The following is a 19072-nucleotide window of genomic DNA, read 5'->3' as shown; positions in this document are numbered from 1 at the left end:
CAGTGATCTGGTAAAAAATAAATTTATTATCCACATAATCCTCTGGAATCCCGGTAGTTAAGGGGGTAACATGAGGGCAGGGGTAGATAGCATAATGGTTATGCAAAAAGACACTCATGCCTGAGGCTCTAAAGTCCCAGGTTCAATCTCCTGCACTACCATAAGCCAGAGCTGAGCAGTGGTCTGATAAAAAAAAAAAAAAAAAAAGGGGGGGGTAACATGCTAGTAACAAGAGATTGCAATATTTAGAGTCTTAAAGGTGATAAAGAACTGTACAGTGAAATAAAATGATATAAAGAGATAAAATAAATCACAAGTAATTTTCTTTAGTATCTTTGGTTGAAAACTGGCGTTTCAAGATCATGGGTCAAAGTAGAGCTATTGTCAAGAACAGGGAGACTCCATTTAAAACATGAACTTATATTGAAAAGCTAGGGCATTTTTGGATGCAATACACCAAAAAAAAAAAAAAAAGAAAGAAAAAAAGAAAAAGAAAAAAAAAAGAATAAATGAAAAGATAGGTAATCAAAGCAAGCTAAACATCGACAATATTCTAAAGAGTTGAATTTCAAAGGAAGAAATTTAGGCCAGAATCTCAGAAACAATGCACTGTGGACCAAGAAAATCTCTGACATGAAGAGAAAAGTGTACTGTAGCTGAAACTCAGTGCTTCACAGCAACTCCTCCACTCCCAGTGGCCCTTTTCTTTTTCTTAAAGAAACCAAGAAAAATAGGAAAGGGAAAAAAGGAAAAGAAAGAAGATAAACTGAGAGAAAGAGAGACACCTGAAGTACTGATACATTGCTGATGAACCTTCCTCCCTGCAGATGGGGACCAGAGACTTGAAACCAGATCTTTGAGCATGAGAATGTGTGATCTGCTGGATGGCCACCACCCAGACCCCAAAGGCTATCTCCCCAAGGCTTTTCTCTGAAGAGTATGGTATCTTCTTAAGGCTTGACTTGATGACAGATAGATAGATAGATAGATAGATAGATAGATAGATAGATAGATAGATAGATAATAAATAGGTAGGGTCTTACACACATGCTTTCTTAGCAATGCCTTTCCCACGTATAGAGACCTTACTGTTGATGTTATGTTGCAAATTTTACTGAAATAGCTTTTCTGATAGCTACACCAAAATTTTCTGTAATTTCTCAATTCATTGAGTTTTCATTTGATTGGACTCAACATCTATACTTATAAGTAATACCAACACTCATAGAAGATATGTTGTCTGTCTTTAATCATTTGCTTTCATATACAGGTAGTATGTAATACTAGTAGCCAAAGACTGCCCTCAAACTAAGAGATGCAGTGACAGACAATAATGGACTTCATACATATAGTCACATCTCATATTTAACTATTACTATTACAAGGTGAAATCTAAGTACACTCTTTAGTATTGATACCTATGATTATACACTATCACATATCATATTATTTTTTGAGAATATTCTGATTTTATTTTTTTTTATTTATAAAAAGTAAATATTGACAAGACTATAGGATAAGAGGGGGTACATTTCCACACAATGCCCACCCCCCCCCCACCAGAGCTCCATATCCAATCTTCTCCCTTGATAACTTCCCTATTCTTTATCCCTCTAGAGTATGGACCCAAGATCATTGTGGGGTGCATGCAGAAGGTGGAAGGTCTGACTTCTGTAATTGCTTCTCTGCTGAACATGGGCATTGACAGGTTGGTCCATACTCCCAGCCTGTTTCTTTCTTTCTCTAGTGGGGCAGGGATCTGTGGAGGTGGGGCTTCAAGACACATGGTGGGGTCATCTGCCCAGAGAAGTCAAGTTGGCATCATGCTTTCATCTGGAAACTGGTGGCTGAGAAAGAGTTAAGATATAAAGAAAAAAAGATATAAAGCACAACAAAATGTTGACTAATCATGAACCTAAAAGCAAAAGTGTTGCAGATGAAGATTTGGGGCTGTCCATTTTGGAAAATGCTAGTAGGTCTATTTTAGGTATATTCCAAGGGGTCCATGACCCTACTAGTGTTTGCCTGTGTCTGATATCTAATATACAGGTGAACCAGGTTACTATCTGGGGAGATGGTGTCATAGTTGGAAAAAGGACTAAAAATCTGGGTCAGGGAAAAGAGTAGCTACCAAATATGGGGAAAGTATATAAAGATGGTTAACTGTAAACTCCATTGATTTCATCTGGGGCCCATATTCAGCAGTAGCTTATGTAACCTCTGCACCCCTCTAGGTTTGAGCTCATGTTCTATGGTCACGGCTAGGAACAATTCCAGGTTGCACTAATTTTGGGACCCATCTTCCTCACGTAGTAGTACATTGTCCAACTCCCTTCAGAGGATGGAACATTCCCTAACCTTTTTGATCCACATTGAGGGCAAGGTCCTATAGGGGCCCACAAAGTGGTCCATTGTGTTGTTCCTGATGGAGATGACCAGCGACAGTGATGAGAGGGACCTTTTAGAGGTCTAGGCCCATCTTCTCTGTGTGGAAATCCCAAGACTCCTAGACTGGACTAGGTCCCCAGGTGATGGGGTGGCCTGATAGTGACTAAAGAGTCATCATTAAAGTATGCAAGCCTCTTGCCCTTATTCAGCTTTTGTAGTCCTTACTTTGTCTGGTAAGGTTAGCTTTGGAGTGATTGAGGGATGTGTAATAGGAGGTAGATGAGGAGGGTATCTACTATATTTTATACTGTACTCTGATTCATTGGATAACTCACCTAATAATAGATTTTAATAATCTTTTTTTCCTGTAGGTACTTTGCAAGATTCAAATAAAAAAGAATTATCTGTATGTGAAACTATGACAGTTAAAGTTTAAGAGGCTCATAAATTAGAACAACAAAATAGGTCTCTTGAATAGTGTGCTGGTTTGCCATGTGAATGACTGGTTCAAATTCAACCCTTATCACATTAAAGAAAGCTCCAGGACCGTGGTCTCTTTCACTCACTCTCTCTGCCTCTTTGCTGCTGTCTGTCTGAAAAAGTCGTTACATTGCAGTGAAGTCTTGGTGCTAACAAAAAAATAATAATTGATACCGTTCTTCCTACACAGGGGGACATTTCTCCGTGTATATCTAAAGTACGCAATAAGGTTAATGTGAGTTATAACATAGCAAGGACTTCCAAGAAAAAGTTCAGATGTTGCAATAGCAAGAGTTATCAAAGGGACTGGGTGGTGTCACTCATGATAGAACTTTTGTGTTACAAGGACTATGGTCCCTACCTATGGTCCCTACCAGCAGGGGAAAGATTTATGAGCAGTGAAGTACTACTGCAGGTTTCCGTCTCTTTCTTTCTTTCTTTCTTTCTTTCTTTCTTTCTTTCTTTCTTTCTTTCTTTCCTTCTTTCTTTCTTTCTCTCTATCTCTCTTTCTCTCTCTCTCTCTCTCTTCTCTTAATTTCTCTGTCTCTATCCACATAAGTAAATAAAATGAAATAAAAAGGAATCATCATGATATTTTTGAATATACTATTAGTGAAATGTAATAGTAGGAAAGACTCTTGGATAGCTGAAATTTATATTAGATTCTCAATCCTACAAAAAGAAACACACGTGCAATGCTTCTGACGTTAAGAAAAAAGCTTACAATTAAGATTGTTTTTTTAAAACTGTAAACCAATTGTAGCTATCGGTTGTTCCTATTACCTACATGCTGGCTTAAAAACTAGATAACTATCTTGTTGAAATTAGCTGCACATTTAAATGATTATTATTATTATAGAAACGGTTTCCTTTTGTATAGAAAAAAGTGTGAGTAATTTTTCTGTCAACATAAAAGGAAGAACTTATGTACAGAAAGTGTTTCTCCTATTCTGAATTTTTTTGTCAAATACTATAAAAATAAGATATTTTGGGACCAGGCTGTAGTGCACCTGGCTAAACACATGCATTCCAGTGCACAAGAACCCAGGTTCAAGCCCCTAGTCCCCACCTGCAGGGGGGAACCTTCATATGTTGTGAAACTGGGCTGCATGTTTCTCTCTGTCTTTTTCACTAGTTCCCCACCCTCTCTCAATTTTTCTCTGCCTCTATCCAATAGCAAATGAACAGATATTTTAAAAAGAGAAAAATATACATTATTTTACATATTTTTAATCCACAAACACTTGTACTGATTCACATCCCTAACTTGTGAAATTTTAATTTATTGTATCCCCTGTACAATTGTTGGAATAATTTTAACAGCAAAAACAAAAATGTTTCTAACTCGTAATTAAGTTGATCTAATCTAACAATTTAACTGCTTTATATTAGAGTGAACATTTTAATTTTAAACTTCATATTAGAATGAATACAACTGTAATTATACTAATATAATTAGTAACTATAGCTAATGATACAACTCAAGAACATAAGACTGAACATGCCATCAACAGAGATGCCAGAAAACTTTATGACAGGATATTCCCCCTATACGCCTTTTCGTGAGAAAGAGTAGAGGTGCAAGGACTTCAGGGAACACAAGAGATGAGGGGGTGAGCACATTCTCCCCTTGACTGCTTTAGTGACAAGCACAATGACTGAAATTCAAGGTCAGGGAGCAGTCTTGTAGGTGCTCTCCAGAGGAAAAGATCTGAAATCATTCAATCTGGAAGCTGAAGACAGCATTTAATTTTTGTCACAGGCCATTGATCGCAGTCAGGAAGAGGGATGGATTTGGCAACTAAGAAAGAATGGTCAGAAGCAGATGGGCTACACAAAATCTCTTGCTGTGTTCACTGTAAAAGCTACCTCTAGTTCTCTCTTGAAAACTGCCAGATAGCAGTAAGAACTTTCTTACACTCTTTCTACAGTATGTGCATGTGTGCTTGTATGTGCATCATGTGTGTTATATATGAGAGGAACACTGTGCATGTGTGTTTGTACACATATGTAGATGAGTGTATGTATGTGTGAGTGTATGCAAGCATGCATCCGTGCATGTTAAAATTGCAAAGAGAGGGAAAGTTAATTTCTTTCAGTGAAAGCTTATTTTCCATTCAGAATTAACCATATTCTCCTTAGTTCCTTCTGTTTTTAATAAACATTTTCAAAAAAGGTATTAGACTCAATAATGGATATGCTCCTAAGAGTAGTTCTTAAAAGAAAAATGTTTATAATAGAAAACAATATTCAGTAGCTTTATATCAGGTTTAATATGGGTGACATTTTTCTTCTAATAGTTATTATATTTAGATTTGTTATTTATAGACAAGAGGGATTTCAATGGTAACAAAATATTCTCTAAGGTATACCTATATCTTAACGATAGTGTGTTTCTTTCTTTTTTGCCACCACGTTTATTACTGGGCCTCAGTGCCTACAGGATGAGTCAATGCTCCCAACAGCCATTTCTTCCTTCCTTTCTCTCTTTCTATCTTTCTTTCTTTCTCTCTCTTTCTTTCTTTCCTTCTTTATTTCTTTCTTTCCTTCTTTATTTCTTTCTTTCCTTCTTTTTTTCTTTCTTTCTCTTTATTTCTTTCTTCCTCTTGTTCTTCTCTTTCTCAAGAGAGGAGGACTAAAATGGAAAGTAAAAGAGTAATAAAGAAAAAGACACCTGCAATTTGTTACATGGTGGGGAACAGGGGGTTGAACTCAGACCCCCGTGCACAGTAACTTGTGCACTTTGCCAGTTGCACTACAACTCAGTCACAGCTATAGTGGATTTCTATGCAAGCACTTTGACATTGCCTTTTTTATTTTATTTTTATTTTTTAAGTTATTTTTTATTTAAGAAAGGATAAATTAACAAATCCATAGGGTAGGAGGGGTATAACTCCACACAATTCCCACCTCCCAATCTCCACATCCCACCCCCTCCCCTGATAGCTTTCCCATTCTCTATCCCTCTGGGAACATGGACCCAGGGTTGTTGTGGGTTGCAGAAGGTGGAAGGTCTGGCTTCTGTAATTGCTTCCCCGCTGAACATGGACATTGACTGGTCGGTCCATACTCCCAATCTGCCCCTCCCTTTCCCTAGTAGGGTGGGTCTCTGAAGAAGCTGAGCTCCAGGGCACATTGGTGGGGAATTCAGTCCAGGGAAGCCTGGCCAACATCCTGATGGCATCTGGAACCTGTTGACTGAAAAGAGAGTTAACATACAAAGCCAAACAAATTGTTGAGCAATCATGGACCCAAAGCTTGGAATAGTGGAGAGGAAGTGTTAGGGGGGTACTCGCTGCAAACTCTAGTGTACTTCTGCTTTCAGGTATATATTTTGCAGTAGTTTATGGATACGTATGAACATATGCTCTCTCTCACAGAAACTGGTGGATATCTAGGTTTTGGGTCTTTGTTAGAAAGTGAACTACCTGGAATGTAATTAGAGAATACTATGTAAGGAAAGGTCTCACCCAAGTAATGAAGCTGAAGGGTTGTCATTCCACTTGTGAAGTCTCTGGACACAGTCTGAGCTGAAGCATTTTGAGGTGGTAATTGTTGTGTTGATTAGGTTGTGATCAGCAGATGCAATATTATTTGATATGGATTGGGAGAGGCATACGGGAAAGTGGGCCCTATCCAAAGGTTCAAGGACTGGGGGAAGTAGAGGCTCTATAGTGGAGATGTGAGGTTCCTGCTGTCTTAGGGTTCAAAAAGACAATGGATAGTTAATATTACCATCACATTATTTGGTAATTGGGTTAACTTTGAAAAGTCCCTTTGTTAGGGTTTGCTGTACAGAATCCAGTATCTTGTATATAGCTATGCTATTGGTTGCTTCTGATCTAGGCTTTTGAGAGAGTCTGCACAACAAATACACATCCTATATATTAAAAAGACTCAAGTCTGTGTTTTAAAAACTTTGAGACATACAATTAATTTCCCCCCTCATATTAATTATCTAGTGATTTATATGACTACACTTTACTTGGACTGTATGTAAACACCATTTCCACCACCAAAAGGCAGTGACTGATCCCTCCACGCACTCCCACCCCCCACTGTCCCAGGAAGCTGCATGTCGACCCCTCACCACAGGTTTTTTACTTTGGTGCCCTACTTACAATTTAGTCAGGTCCTGCTTTTAGTTTCCCTTTCAGATCTTCTTAGTCAACTTCTGTTGATGAGTGGGATCATCCCATACTCATCTTTATCTTTCTGACTTAGCTCACTTAACATAATTCCTTCTAGCTCTGTCCAGCATGGGTCAGAGAAGGTGGGTACATTGTTCTTGATAGCTGCATAGTATTCCATTGTGTATATATACCACAGCTTTCTCAGCCACTCATCTGTTGTTGGATACCTGGGTGGCTTCCAGGTCTTAGCTATTATGAATTGTGCTGCTATGAACATAGAAGTACACACCTCTTTTTGGTTGGGTGTTATGGAGTCCTTGGGGTATAACCCCAGGAGAGGATTTACTGGATCATATGGAAGGTCCATGTCTAGCCTTGTGAGAGCTTTATATACTGCTCTCCACAGAGGCTGGACCAATTTACATTCCCAACAGCAATGCAAAAGGGTTCCTCTGTCCCCACAGCCTCTCCAGCATTTGTTGCTGCTGTCCTTTTTGATGTACGCCATTCTTACAGGAGTGAGGTGGTATCTTTGTGTTGTCTTAATTTGCATTTCTCTGACAATCAGTGACCTAGAGCAGTTTTTCATATGTTTGTTAGCCTTTTGGATCTCCTCTGTGGTGAATGTTTTGTTCATATCCTCTGCCCATTTTTGGATGGTGTCATTTGCTTTTTTGGTGCTAAGTTTGCTGAGCTCTTTATATATTTTGGTGATTAGTTTCTTGTCTGATGTTTGTCATGTGAAGATCTTCTCCCATTCTGTGAGGGGTCTCTTTGTTTGTTTAATAGTTTCTTTGGATGTGCAGAAACTTTTCAATTTGATGTAGTCCCACTGGTTTGTTTCTGCTTTAGTCTTCCTTGCAATTGGGTTTGATTCATCAAAGATGTCCTTGAGATGTAGGTGCAAAAGTGTTTTACCAATGTTTTCCTCTAAGTATTTGATTGTTTCTGGTCTGACATCCAGGTCTTTGATCCAATTGGAGTTGATTTTTGTTTCTGGTAAGATAAAGTGGTTCAATTTCATTCTTCTGCATGTTACAACCCAGTTTTCCCAGCACCATTTATTGAAGAGAGCCTCCTTTCTCCATTTAATGTTTTGGGCCCCCTTATCAAAGATTAGATGTCCATAGGTGTGGGGATTTATTTCTGGGCTTTCAATTCTGTTCCACTGGTCTGTGTGCCTATTTTTGTTCCAGTACCATGCTGTTTTGATGATGATGGCTTTATAATATAGTTTAAGGTCTGGGAGTGTGATGCCTCCATTTTTGTTTCTTTTCCTCAAGATGGTTTTGGCAATTCTAGGTGTTTTCATGTTTCAGATAAATTATTGTAGTGTTTGTTCTATTCTCTTAAGGAAGCTTGGTGGAACTTTGATGGGTATTGTATTAAATTTGTATATGGTTCTGGGGAGAATATGCATTTTGATGATATTTATCTTCCAATACATGAGCATGGGATACCTTTCCATTTCTTGGTATCAGTTTCTATTTCTTTGAGTAGCAACTCATAGTTTTCAGTATATAACTCTTTCACTTCTTGGGTCAACTTTATTCCTAGGTATTTTATTGATTTTGCTGAAACAGTAAAGGGGAGTTATTTCTGGATGTCTTCTTCTTCAGATTTAGTGTTTGCATAAAGAAATGCCACTGATTTCTGAACATTGATTTTGTAGCCTGATACCTTGCTATATTGCCTAATAACTTCCAGTAGTTTTCTGCTGGATTCTTTAGTTTTTTCTATGTATACTATCATATCATCTGCAAATAGTGATAGCTTGACTTCTTCCCTTCCAACTGTATTCCTTTGATTTCTTTCTCTTGCCTGATTGCTAGGGCAAGAACTTCCAATACTATGTTGAAGAGTAATGGTGACAGTGGACAGCCCTGTCTAGTCCCCGATCTGAGGGGGAATGTTTTCAGCTTCTCTCCATTGGGTATGATGTTGTCTGTAGGTCTGCTATATATAGACTCCACTATCTTGAGGAATTTCCCATCTATTCCCATTTTTTGTAGAGTTTTGAGCATGAACGGGTGTTGGATTTTGTCAAAGGCTTTCTCTGCATCTATTGAAATAATCATGTGGTTTTTGGCTTTACTTTTATTGATGTGGTGAATGACATTGATGGACTTATGGATGTTGAACCAGCCTTGCATTCCTGGGATGAATCCCTCTTCGTCGTGATGAACAATCTTTTTGATATGCTGCTGTATCTGGTTGGCCAAGATCTTGTTTAATATTTTGGCATCTATGTTCATCAGAGATTTTGGTCTGTAGTTTTCCTTTTTTGTTCTGTCCCTATCAGCTTTTGGTATCAGGGTCATGTTGGCTTCATAGAAGGTGGAAGGGAGTATTCCTGTTTCTTCAATCTTATGGAAAAGCTTAAGAAGTATGGGTACTAACTGTTTCCTGAAAGTTTTGTAGAATTCATTTGTGAAACTGTTTGGTCCAGGACTTTTGTTGTTGGGGAGATTCTTAATAACGGTTTCAATTTTTTTGTTTGTGATTGGTGCATTTAGATTTTGTAGTTCTTCTTGATTCAGTTTTGGAAGGGCATATGTTTCTAGGAATTGCTCCATTTCTTCCAGATTCTCTAGCTTGGTGGCGTATAGTTCTTCATAGAAGTTTCGCATGATTCTCTGGATTTCTGTCATGTCAGTTGTGATATCTCCTCCATCGTTTACAATTCTATTAATTTGAGTCTTCTTTCTTTTTTGTTTCATGAGTCTGGCTAGGGGTTTGTCAATTTTGTTTAATATTTCAAAGAACCAACATTTGGCTTCATTGATCTTTTGTATGGTCCTCTTATTTTCAATGTTGTTTATTTCTGCTCTAATTTTAGTGATTTCTGTCCTTCTGGTTGCTTTAGGGTTCCTTTGCTCCTCTTCCTCTATGTTCTTGAGGTATGCAGTAAGGTCATTCATTTGAGCTTTTTCTTGTTGTTTAATAAGTGATTGTATGGCTATAAGTTTCCCTCAGTACTGCTTTAGCTGTGTCCCAAATATTTTGATAGGTTGTGTCTTCATTTTCATTTGTTTCCGGGATCATCTGAATTTCTTCCTTGAGTGACTGTGACCCAGTGGTTATTAAGGAGTATGTTGTTTAGTTTCCAAATTGTGTGACTTTTAATAATTTTCTGTTCATTGTTAAATGTTAGTTTTACTCCACTGTGGTCTGAGAAGATACTTGGGTTGATTTCAATGTTCTTGAATTTATTGATGCTCTCTTTGTGGCCTAACATGTGGTCTATCCTTGAGTATGTGTTATGTGGATTTGAAAAGAAGGTGTATTCCAGTTTTGGGGGGTGAAAGACTCTGAAAATGTCCAGGAGGTCTAGTATGTCAATCTCTTCACTTAATTCTCTTGTATCTTTGTTGATACTATGCTTTGTTGATATGTCTAAGTGTGAGAGTAGGTTATTGAAGTCTCTCACTATTATTATATTACTATTGATGTATTTTTGAAATTCTTTCAGTAGGTGCTTGATGTATTTAGATGGTCCCTCATTGGGTGCATAGATGTTAATGATTCTTAAGTCTTCTTGGCTGATTGATCCTCTAATAATTATGTAATGTCCTTGCCTATCTTTTATTACTTTATTTAATTTAAAATCTATTGTGTCTGAGATGAGAATGGCTGTTCCTGCCCTTTTTTGTGGTCCGTTAGCCTGTATGATAGTTTTCCATCCTTTCACTTTAAGTCTATGTTTATTTTGTTGTGACAGATGGGATTCTTACAAGCAGCATATGGTTGGGTATGTTTTCTGATCCAGCCCCCAACTCTGTGCCTTTTAATGGGTGAGTTTAAGCCACTGACATTTATTGATATTATGGATTTAATGTATTGTAGTGCCATTGTTCAAAAAAAACTTTTTTTTGTTTTCTCTGATATGTTACAAGTATTATAGTGATGTTCTTGTTTATAAGAGGTCTTTTAGAACCTCTTTCAGGCCCAGTTTGGTGATGGTTGCCTCCTTTAACTGTTGTTTATCTAAGAAGGTTTTGATCCCTCCATTTAGTTTGAATAAAATTCTATCAGGATATATTTTCCTGGTTGAAGCCCTTTTTCATTCAGGGCTCGATAGATATCTTGCCATTCTCTTCTGGCTTTTAGAGTTTGAGTGGAGAAGTCTGCAGAAAATCTTATTTGTTTTCCCCTGTATGTGACTTTTTGTTTCTCTCTTGCAGTCTTTAAGATACTTTCTTCATCCTTGCTCCTTCTTATTGTGAATATGATGTGTCTTTAGGTCTGGAATGATTCTGTCTGAAACTCTCTGGGCCTCTTGATCTTGATGTCCTTGCTGTTATTCATGTCCGGGAAGTTTTCTTCTATTATTTCCTCTAGAATGTTTCATTCCCCTTCCTCTCTTTCTTCCTCTGGCAGGCCAATTATACGAATGTTACTTCTTTTGCGATCATCCCATATGTCTCTGTTGTTGTTTTCAGTGTCTCTCCATCTCTTAAGCTCTTTCACCTCTTTCTTCATTTTCTCTAACTCATCCTCTGTCTGACTAATTCTGTTTTCTGCTTCTGTTAGTCTGCTTTCCCTTGCCTCAGCTTCTTTCTTCATTACAGCTATTTCAGCTTTCAGTTCTCTAATTGCCTCAAGATAATCAGTATTTTCCTTGGGGGTCTCAACTGTTGTTTCCCTAATACTGCCATTCCTTTCCTCCAGTGTTGTTTTCATTTCTGTGATTAATAAGTTTATTATTGTTTGCATACTTTTCTTATCTATGGTTACTTCTGGCTGATTTGTAGTTTCTTCTGGGCTCTTGTTTTCATTCATTGGGGTAGCAGTTTTATTTGTTTTTGATCTACCCATTTTTTTGATTTATGTGTTTCTTATTTTTATGTTCTGTTGTTCCTCAGTTGTTGTGTCTTGAGTACAAGCAACACTGTACTAAATACCGTTATGACAAATGCAATCTCCAACTTTAGTAATTACAATAGCAACTGAAGCAAGAATTGAAGCAGTTTAATCACTACCAGTTAGCCAAAGAATGTCTCCAGTCCGTGAAAAAATAGCAACCAAGTCCAAGTGAAGAAGAAAGAGAAAGGAAAGAAGGGATAGCAAGAATAGACAATTTTGCAAATCTACTATCCACTGTATATTCTAGGGGCAGCAAGAGGGGAAAGGGAAGTAGAGCAGAGATACACACATAAAGAGTCCACTCAGAGTAGATATCTTCCCCCAAATAATTCACAAATTCAGAAAGAGAAAGAAGAAGGAAGGAATAAATATATGACAAGATAAAAAAAAAGAGAGAGAAACAAGAGACAGAAAAGAAAAAAGATAAGAAAAAGAGCTGTAATTAAAAAGCAGTGAAAGGAAAGTTTTTTAATTGTTTACTTTATTTTTTATTTTATTTATTTTTTTTAAATAGCTAGGAGGAGGAAGAAGGGGAGAGTCTGTAGAGGAGGTAGGAGTAATGAAACAAGTTCCTCTCACAATAGAAAAGATGCCCCCTACCCTAGCAATGAAAGATACCCTAATAGTTAATTCTGGTCAACCTAAAGGAGGGGGAGAAGAGATATGCCTTTATATAATATTAATAATAAGATAGAGCAGGGAAAAAACCCTGTCCCAGATTGCCTCAAGTCTCCCGAGCATAGGCAGCTGATTGTTAATAAAAATAAATAAATAAATAAACCTCAGGACCAGACAAGAATAGCAGGAATAGACAGTTATGCAAATCTACTATCAACTGTATAGTCTAGGGGTAGCTAAAGGAGAAAGGGAAGTTGAACAGAGATACACGCAGAGAGAGTCCATTCTGAGTCAGATTTCATCCCCAAAATAATTCCCAAATGTGTATTAGTGAATTCAGAAAGCTGAAGGAGGAAGGAAGAAAGGATGACAAGAATGAGAAAAAGAAGAAGAAAGAGAGAGAGAAAAAAGAAAAAGATAAGAAAAAGAACAGTAATAAAAGAGCAGTGAAAGGAAAGAGGATTTTATTTATTTTTTTATTATTTAATTAGTTATGTGGGGCGGGGGGGAGAGGATGGGTAGGGGCAGTAGGAAAAAGTGAGACAAATTATTTTAGCAGTGAATAAGACACCCGGTCCCCTAGCAATGGAAAATACACTAAGAGTTAGTTCTGGTCAACCTGAAGGAGAGGGGGAAAGGGGTACACGTTATCTTGTATTGATAATAAAATAGAACAGAGTGAAAAACCTGTCCTGAAGCTTGGATGGCTTCAGATTGCCTCAGGCCATCTGAGCAGAGGCAGCTGGTTGGCTACTTAGAAAGAAAGAAGGCCAAAGGTTTCAGAAGGGAATAGACTTAGAATGAATGACACCCCCTGGTGGGACAGGAATCTTGGTAAAGAAAGAAGCTCAGCAGGGGAGCCTGCTCTCTGGTCCCCAGGGACTGGTTTTGGGGGCAGGGAGGGAAGGGGGTGTGCTTCGTGAATAATAATTTAAAAGAAAAATTTTTTCCCTTTCTTTTTACTCTATTTTTTAACCCAAATTAAGTTATAGTCACCTCCTTGGTGTCACCACTAGGACCCTTTATTGACTGGCCTACTAAAGGCAGAAAATCCTACCATTTCCAGTAGGTGTGGTCGGAGCTCAAGCCACTAGCAGCTTCTCAGTTCGCCATCTTCTGGAAACTCTGCCAACTCAGCCACAGCTATAGTGGATTTCTATGCAAGCAGTTGGACATTGCCTTTTAAACGATTCTAAACTACTAACTCAGTTTCGAATGTTTGTGGAGCTAGTGCCTTGTTAAAGGCATGATTTCACTGCTACCGTCTGCTTTTTAATTCAGATGAGAGACAAAAAGAGGAACAGAGAGATACCATAGCACAGGAACTTCTCCCAGGAGCTGCTGTGATACTATTTCCTTCTAGGGCTTGAACTCAAACCTGAGCCTTGCTTATGAGAAAGAAGGTGCTATGTCGTGGATTTCTCAATAAAAACTCTGATGTTTACTGAGTGACAAAATTCATTAAGGATCATTAAGCCTGCTAGTCTATGTGAACTCCTGACCTTTGCGATCATCCAAAAATATTGGAGAGTGGATATTGAAGATCAGAGTCAGCAGTACCTAAGTTCCCTTAAGAATTAACTACACCTGGACCTAAGGGCTGGAATAGTGCAGATGAAGAGTTGGGGGGGTCCTTCATTTTGTAGATAGCAAGTAGGCATATTTTAGTTAAATTCCAAAGGGTTTGTGGCTATACTAGTTTTTTCTGTTTGTTTGTTTCCTTTTTCTTTTTGCCCCTGAGCCTGAACTCTGATATGCCAGTGGATCCAAGTTATTGTCTGGGGAGATGATGTCTTCGCTGGGAAAAGGACCAGAAATCTGGATCAGGGAAGAAAGTAGCTCCCTAATATGGGAAAGAGGTATAAATATTGTTGACTGTAAAGCCCATAGATTTGATGTGATCTGGGACCCACAATTAGCTTAAGAGCCTGTGTGACCTCTGCATCCCTCTAGATCTGAGCTCACATTCTGTGGCCATGAATAGGAACATTCCATGCTGCCCCAATATCGATACATCTTCCTCAGGTGTAGCATAGAGTATGTTGTCCATCCTCCCTTCAGAGGAAGTTTAGGTCCATGATTGGTCAACAATTTGTTTGGCTTTGTATGTTAACTCTCTTGTCAACCACCAGGTTCCAGATGCTAGCATGATGCCAATCAGACTTCCCTGGACAGACAACCCCGCCAATGTGTTCTGGAGATCTGCCTTCCCCCAAAGCCCTTCCCCACTAGGGAAAGAGAGATATAGGCTGGGAGTATGGATCGATCCATCTACTCCCATGTTCAGCAGGGAAGCAATTACAGAAGACAGACCTTCAACCTTCTGCATCTCACAATGACCTTGGGTCCATACTTCCAGAGGGTTAAAGAATAAAAGTGCTATCAGGGGAGAGGATGGGATATGGAGTTCTGGTGGTAAGAAATCTGCAAAGTTCTACCCCTCTTATCCTATGGTTTTGTCAATGTTTCCTTTTTATAAATAAAATTAAAAAAAAAAAGAATAAACTACACCTCAGGAAGATGGGTCCTGATATTGGGGCAGCTTGGAATGTTCCTACTCATAACCATAGAATGTGAGCTCAGATCTATAGGGATTCAGAGGTCACATAGGCTCCTAAGATGAATATGGGCCCCAGGTCACATCAAATCAATGGGGTTTACAGTCAACAACATTTATACATCTTTCCTATATTTGGGAGCTACTTTCTTCCCTGATCCAGCTTTCTGGTCCTTTTTCCAGTCATGACATCATCTCCCCAGACAACAACTTGGATCTAACTGCATATCAGATTTCAGGCTTGGGGGAAATACAAAAAATCTAGTATAGCCACAGGCTCTTTGGAATATAACTAAAATATGCTTAATAGCTATCTACAAAACGGAGGACCTCCTAACTCTTCATCTGCACTGTTCTAGCCTTTAGGTTCATTACTGGTCAACAATTTGTTTGGCTTTGTATGTTAACTCTCCTTTCAGCCACCAGGTTCCAGATGCTAGCATGATGCCAACCAAACTTCCCTGGACAAACAACCCCACCAATATGTCCTGGAGCTCAGAACCCCAGAACCCTGCCCCACTAGGGAAAGAGAGAGATAGGCTGGGAGTATGGATTGACCTATCAATGCCCATGTTCATCAGGAAAGCAGTTGCAGAAGCCAGACCTTCCACCTTCTGCATCCCACAATGACCTTGGGTCCATTCTCCTATAGGGTTAAAGAATAGGGAAGCTATCAAGGGAGGGAATGGGATACAGAGTTCTGGTGGTGGAAATTGTATGGACCTGTACCCCTCTTATCCTATAGTTTTGTCAGTGTTTCATTTTTATAAATTCTTCTTCTTCTAGCATTTGCCCTTCTTCCGTAGCCAGTCAACAGCATCAGGTTGAGCCTGATGCAAAGTCTCGAGACCTCCTTTGAATCTGGAGAGGTGGCAGTCGTTGACTATAAATAAAAAATAATAAACTCAAGTTATGGGTTACTTTCCTTACTTTGTTTGTTTTTTTTAATATTTATTTTATTTACTTATTCCCTTTTGTTCCCTTGTTGTTTTATTGTTATAGTTATTATTGTTATTGTCATTGTTGGATAGGACAGAGAGAAATGGAGAGAGGAGGGGAATACAGAGAGGAGGAGAGAAAGATAGACACCTGCAGACCTGCTTCACCACCTGTGAAGCGACTCCCCTGCAGGTGGGGAGCCGGGGTTCGAACCGGGATCCTTATGCCGGTCCTTGTGCTTTGCGCCACCTGCGCTTAACCCGCTGCGCTACAGCCCGACTCCCCTTTCCTTACTTTGTAATGCATAAAATTATTGAAGCAGAGTTGAAGAAACTTAGCATGAAAGTGTGAGCACCTTATGGGTTTTTTTTTTTAAGGCCTTTCTGTTTGTTTGCTGTGCTTATTAGGTCATTGCAAACTATTGTGTACTTTGACTTTACTGGTGGATATTTTCCCCTTACTTATGGATACATGTGACCTCACCAATGTCTCCTGGAACCCCATCTCTTCAGATCCCTGCCTCACTAGGAAAAGATAGAAGCAGCCTGGGAGTATGGACTGACCTGTCAATACCCATGTCCAGTGAAGAAACAATTACAGAAGCCAGACCTTCCATCTTTTGCTCCCCCTTAATGATTCTGGGCCTATGCTCCCAGAGGGCTAAAGTACAGGAAAGCTTCTAATGGAGGGGGAGGGATATGGAACTCTGATGGTGGGAATTGTGTGGAATTGTGCCCCTCTTTTCCTATGATCTTATCAATCATTATTAAAGCAATTAAAAAAAAAACTGTGAGTACCCTGAAAAGCCTGAGATGGCCCTAGGATATCTTGTATGCAAGGAAGGAATTCTCCACTAAATCCCAATGATGAAACTGAGTTGGCAAAGATATGATAGCCTCAGTTATGGCTTTTCTGGATTTTGCCTTTTCTATGTGAACCATTCAGGGAAATCCTAATAAACATGATCCTTCTATAGGACTTTAAAATTTAGTGGATTTTCAAGACCAGTCAAATGTTAATCCATCGTTTACTACATAGACATCAATACAAGGGCCATTGATTGTTAAAGCCTTCCAGATTCAGCATTTCAAGAACCAAGACTCAGAGAGGAGGAGTGACAGAGTGTCAGACAGAGGACAATACACCCAAACCTGACACTTCCACCAACCATGCTGATGACCCAAGTAAGAGAAGTTAATATACTTTTCTAGTATTGCAGTAGCTCTGGCTACTGCATTCCATTATAGTAGGCAGGCATCCTAACAGCAGAAGAGAAACTTTGATTGTTTATATGTTCACCACAGTATATAAGTTTGACATCTGATGTCATTCCCCACTCCATAGGCTGCCTTCATCATTATAACCAGAGTATTAAGATCTCCGCTTAAGTTACTTTTTCTTCAAAGATGGATTATTTCTTGTATTGTCCTTCAAAATACAATATGATAGGTCTCAAAGTTTCCTCACCTTTGGAGTCTCCAAAGGTTCATACATTTATACTCATGTTCAAATGATTTGATTTATTTCATAACTCCTTTGTCATGCAAGGTGATAGGTATATAAATAAATTAAATGCAAATCAAAAAGACAGTGAAGAATAAAGAAAGGCAGAAGAACTGGCTAGGAAGATAAGCATGTTCCCAAGGGCCTGTACATGGGCAAAATGGACTGTAAATAGTCCTAGATTTCCTTAGAGCCTAATATATAGTAATTTATCTCTTTAATCTTTTGATGAATAACTTCATTAACTAACATAGAAGAGAAATCTCTTGCAGCAGCAAGATTGCACCACAGATATATTTAGAGCTCTATTCTTAATGAAATTTCTTACAGTTTTTTCACAACCATTATTCAGTATCATTAGCCTCATTATTACCATCAGTGCTGTTATGTGAAGTCCTTTGTGGCATTTCCTTTAAATGTACTAATTAATTTATTCAATCAGTGTATATTTATTGGCTTCTGATCTGCTCCAAGACTGCTGCACTAAGACAAAATAATAATAATAATAATAATAATAATAACAATGATAATAATAATCCTGCCACTGTTGCAGCCCAGGAAGTGGTGCAGTGGACAAAGATATGGACTCATAAACATGAGGTTCAGAGTTTGATCCCAGGTATTGTACGATTGTATATAGGTTTTCCCTTTCCCTCTCTCACATACACAGCCTCTCCCCCCCTTTTCTCTCTCTCTCTCTCTCGTAAATAAATATTTAAAAAGTAATTTCATTGTAACTCTCCCTGGTAATAAATGCACAATAAATACTTATTCAATCAGCCATTTTTTTTTGCCTCCAGGGTTATTTTGGGGGCTCAGTGCCTACACCATGAATTCACTGCTCCTGGAGGCCATTTTTCCCCCTTTTGTTGCCCTTGCTGTTGTAGCCTTGTTGTGGTTATTATTGTTGTTGTCATTCATTGTTGGATAGGACAGAGAGGAATGGAGAGAGGAGGGGAAGACAAAGAGGGGGAGAGAAAGATAGATACCTGCAGATCTGCCTCACCGTCTGTGAAGTGACTCCCCTGCAGGTGGGGAGACAGGGGCTAGAACCAGGATCCTTACCTCTTGTGCTTTGCCACATGTGCACTTAACCCACTGCACTACCACCCGACCCCCTCAATCAGCAATTTTTGAAGGGCAATGGAGGAAATCCATGTTTGTAGTGATCTGGAAAAAGGAAATCTGAAGGGAATGATTTCTTAGAAATAAAGGAGTCAGGCGGTAGCGCAGCGGGTTAAGCACACATGGCACAAAGCCCAAGGACCTGAGTAAGGATCCCGGTTAGAGCTCCCGGCTCCCCACCTGCAGGGGAGTCGCTTCACAGGCGGTGAAGCAGGTCTGCAGGTGTCTATCATTCTCTCCCCCTCTCTGTCTTCCCTTCCTCTCTCCATTTCTCTCTGTCCTATCCAACAATGACATCAATAACAACAATAATAACTACAGCAATAAAAAACAAGGAATAAAAAAAGCAATAAAAAATAAATAAATATTTTTAAAAAAGAAATAAGGTGAGTCAACTTTTTAATGAAGCCTAGAAAGTTGTTGCTTTTAGGGGCCAAAGAATTGTATTTCCGGCAGAAGCCAT

The sequence above is a fragment of the Erinaceus europaeus genome, chromosome 3, assembly GCF_950295315.1.
Source record: "Erinaceus europaeus chromosome 3, mEriEur2.1, whole genome shotgun sequence".
Classification (NCBI taxonomy): Eukaryota; Metazoa; Chordata; class Mammalia; order Eulipotyphla; family Erinaceidae; genus Erinaceus; species Erinaceus europaeus.
Note: the sequence above shows the minus strand (reverse complement) of the source record.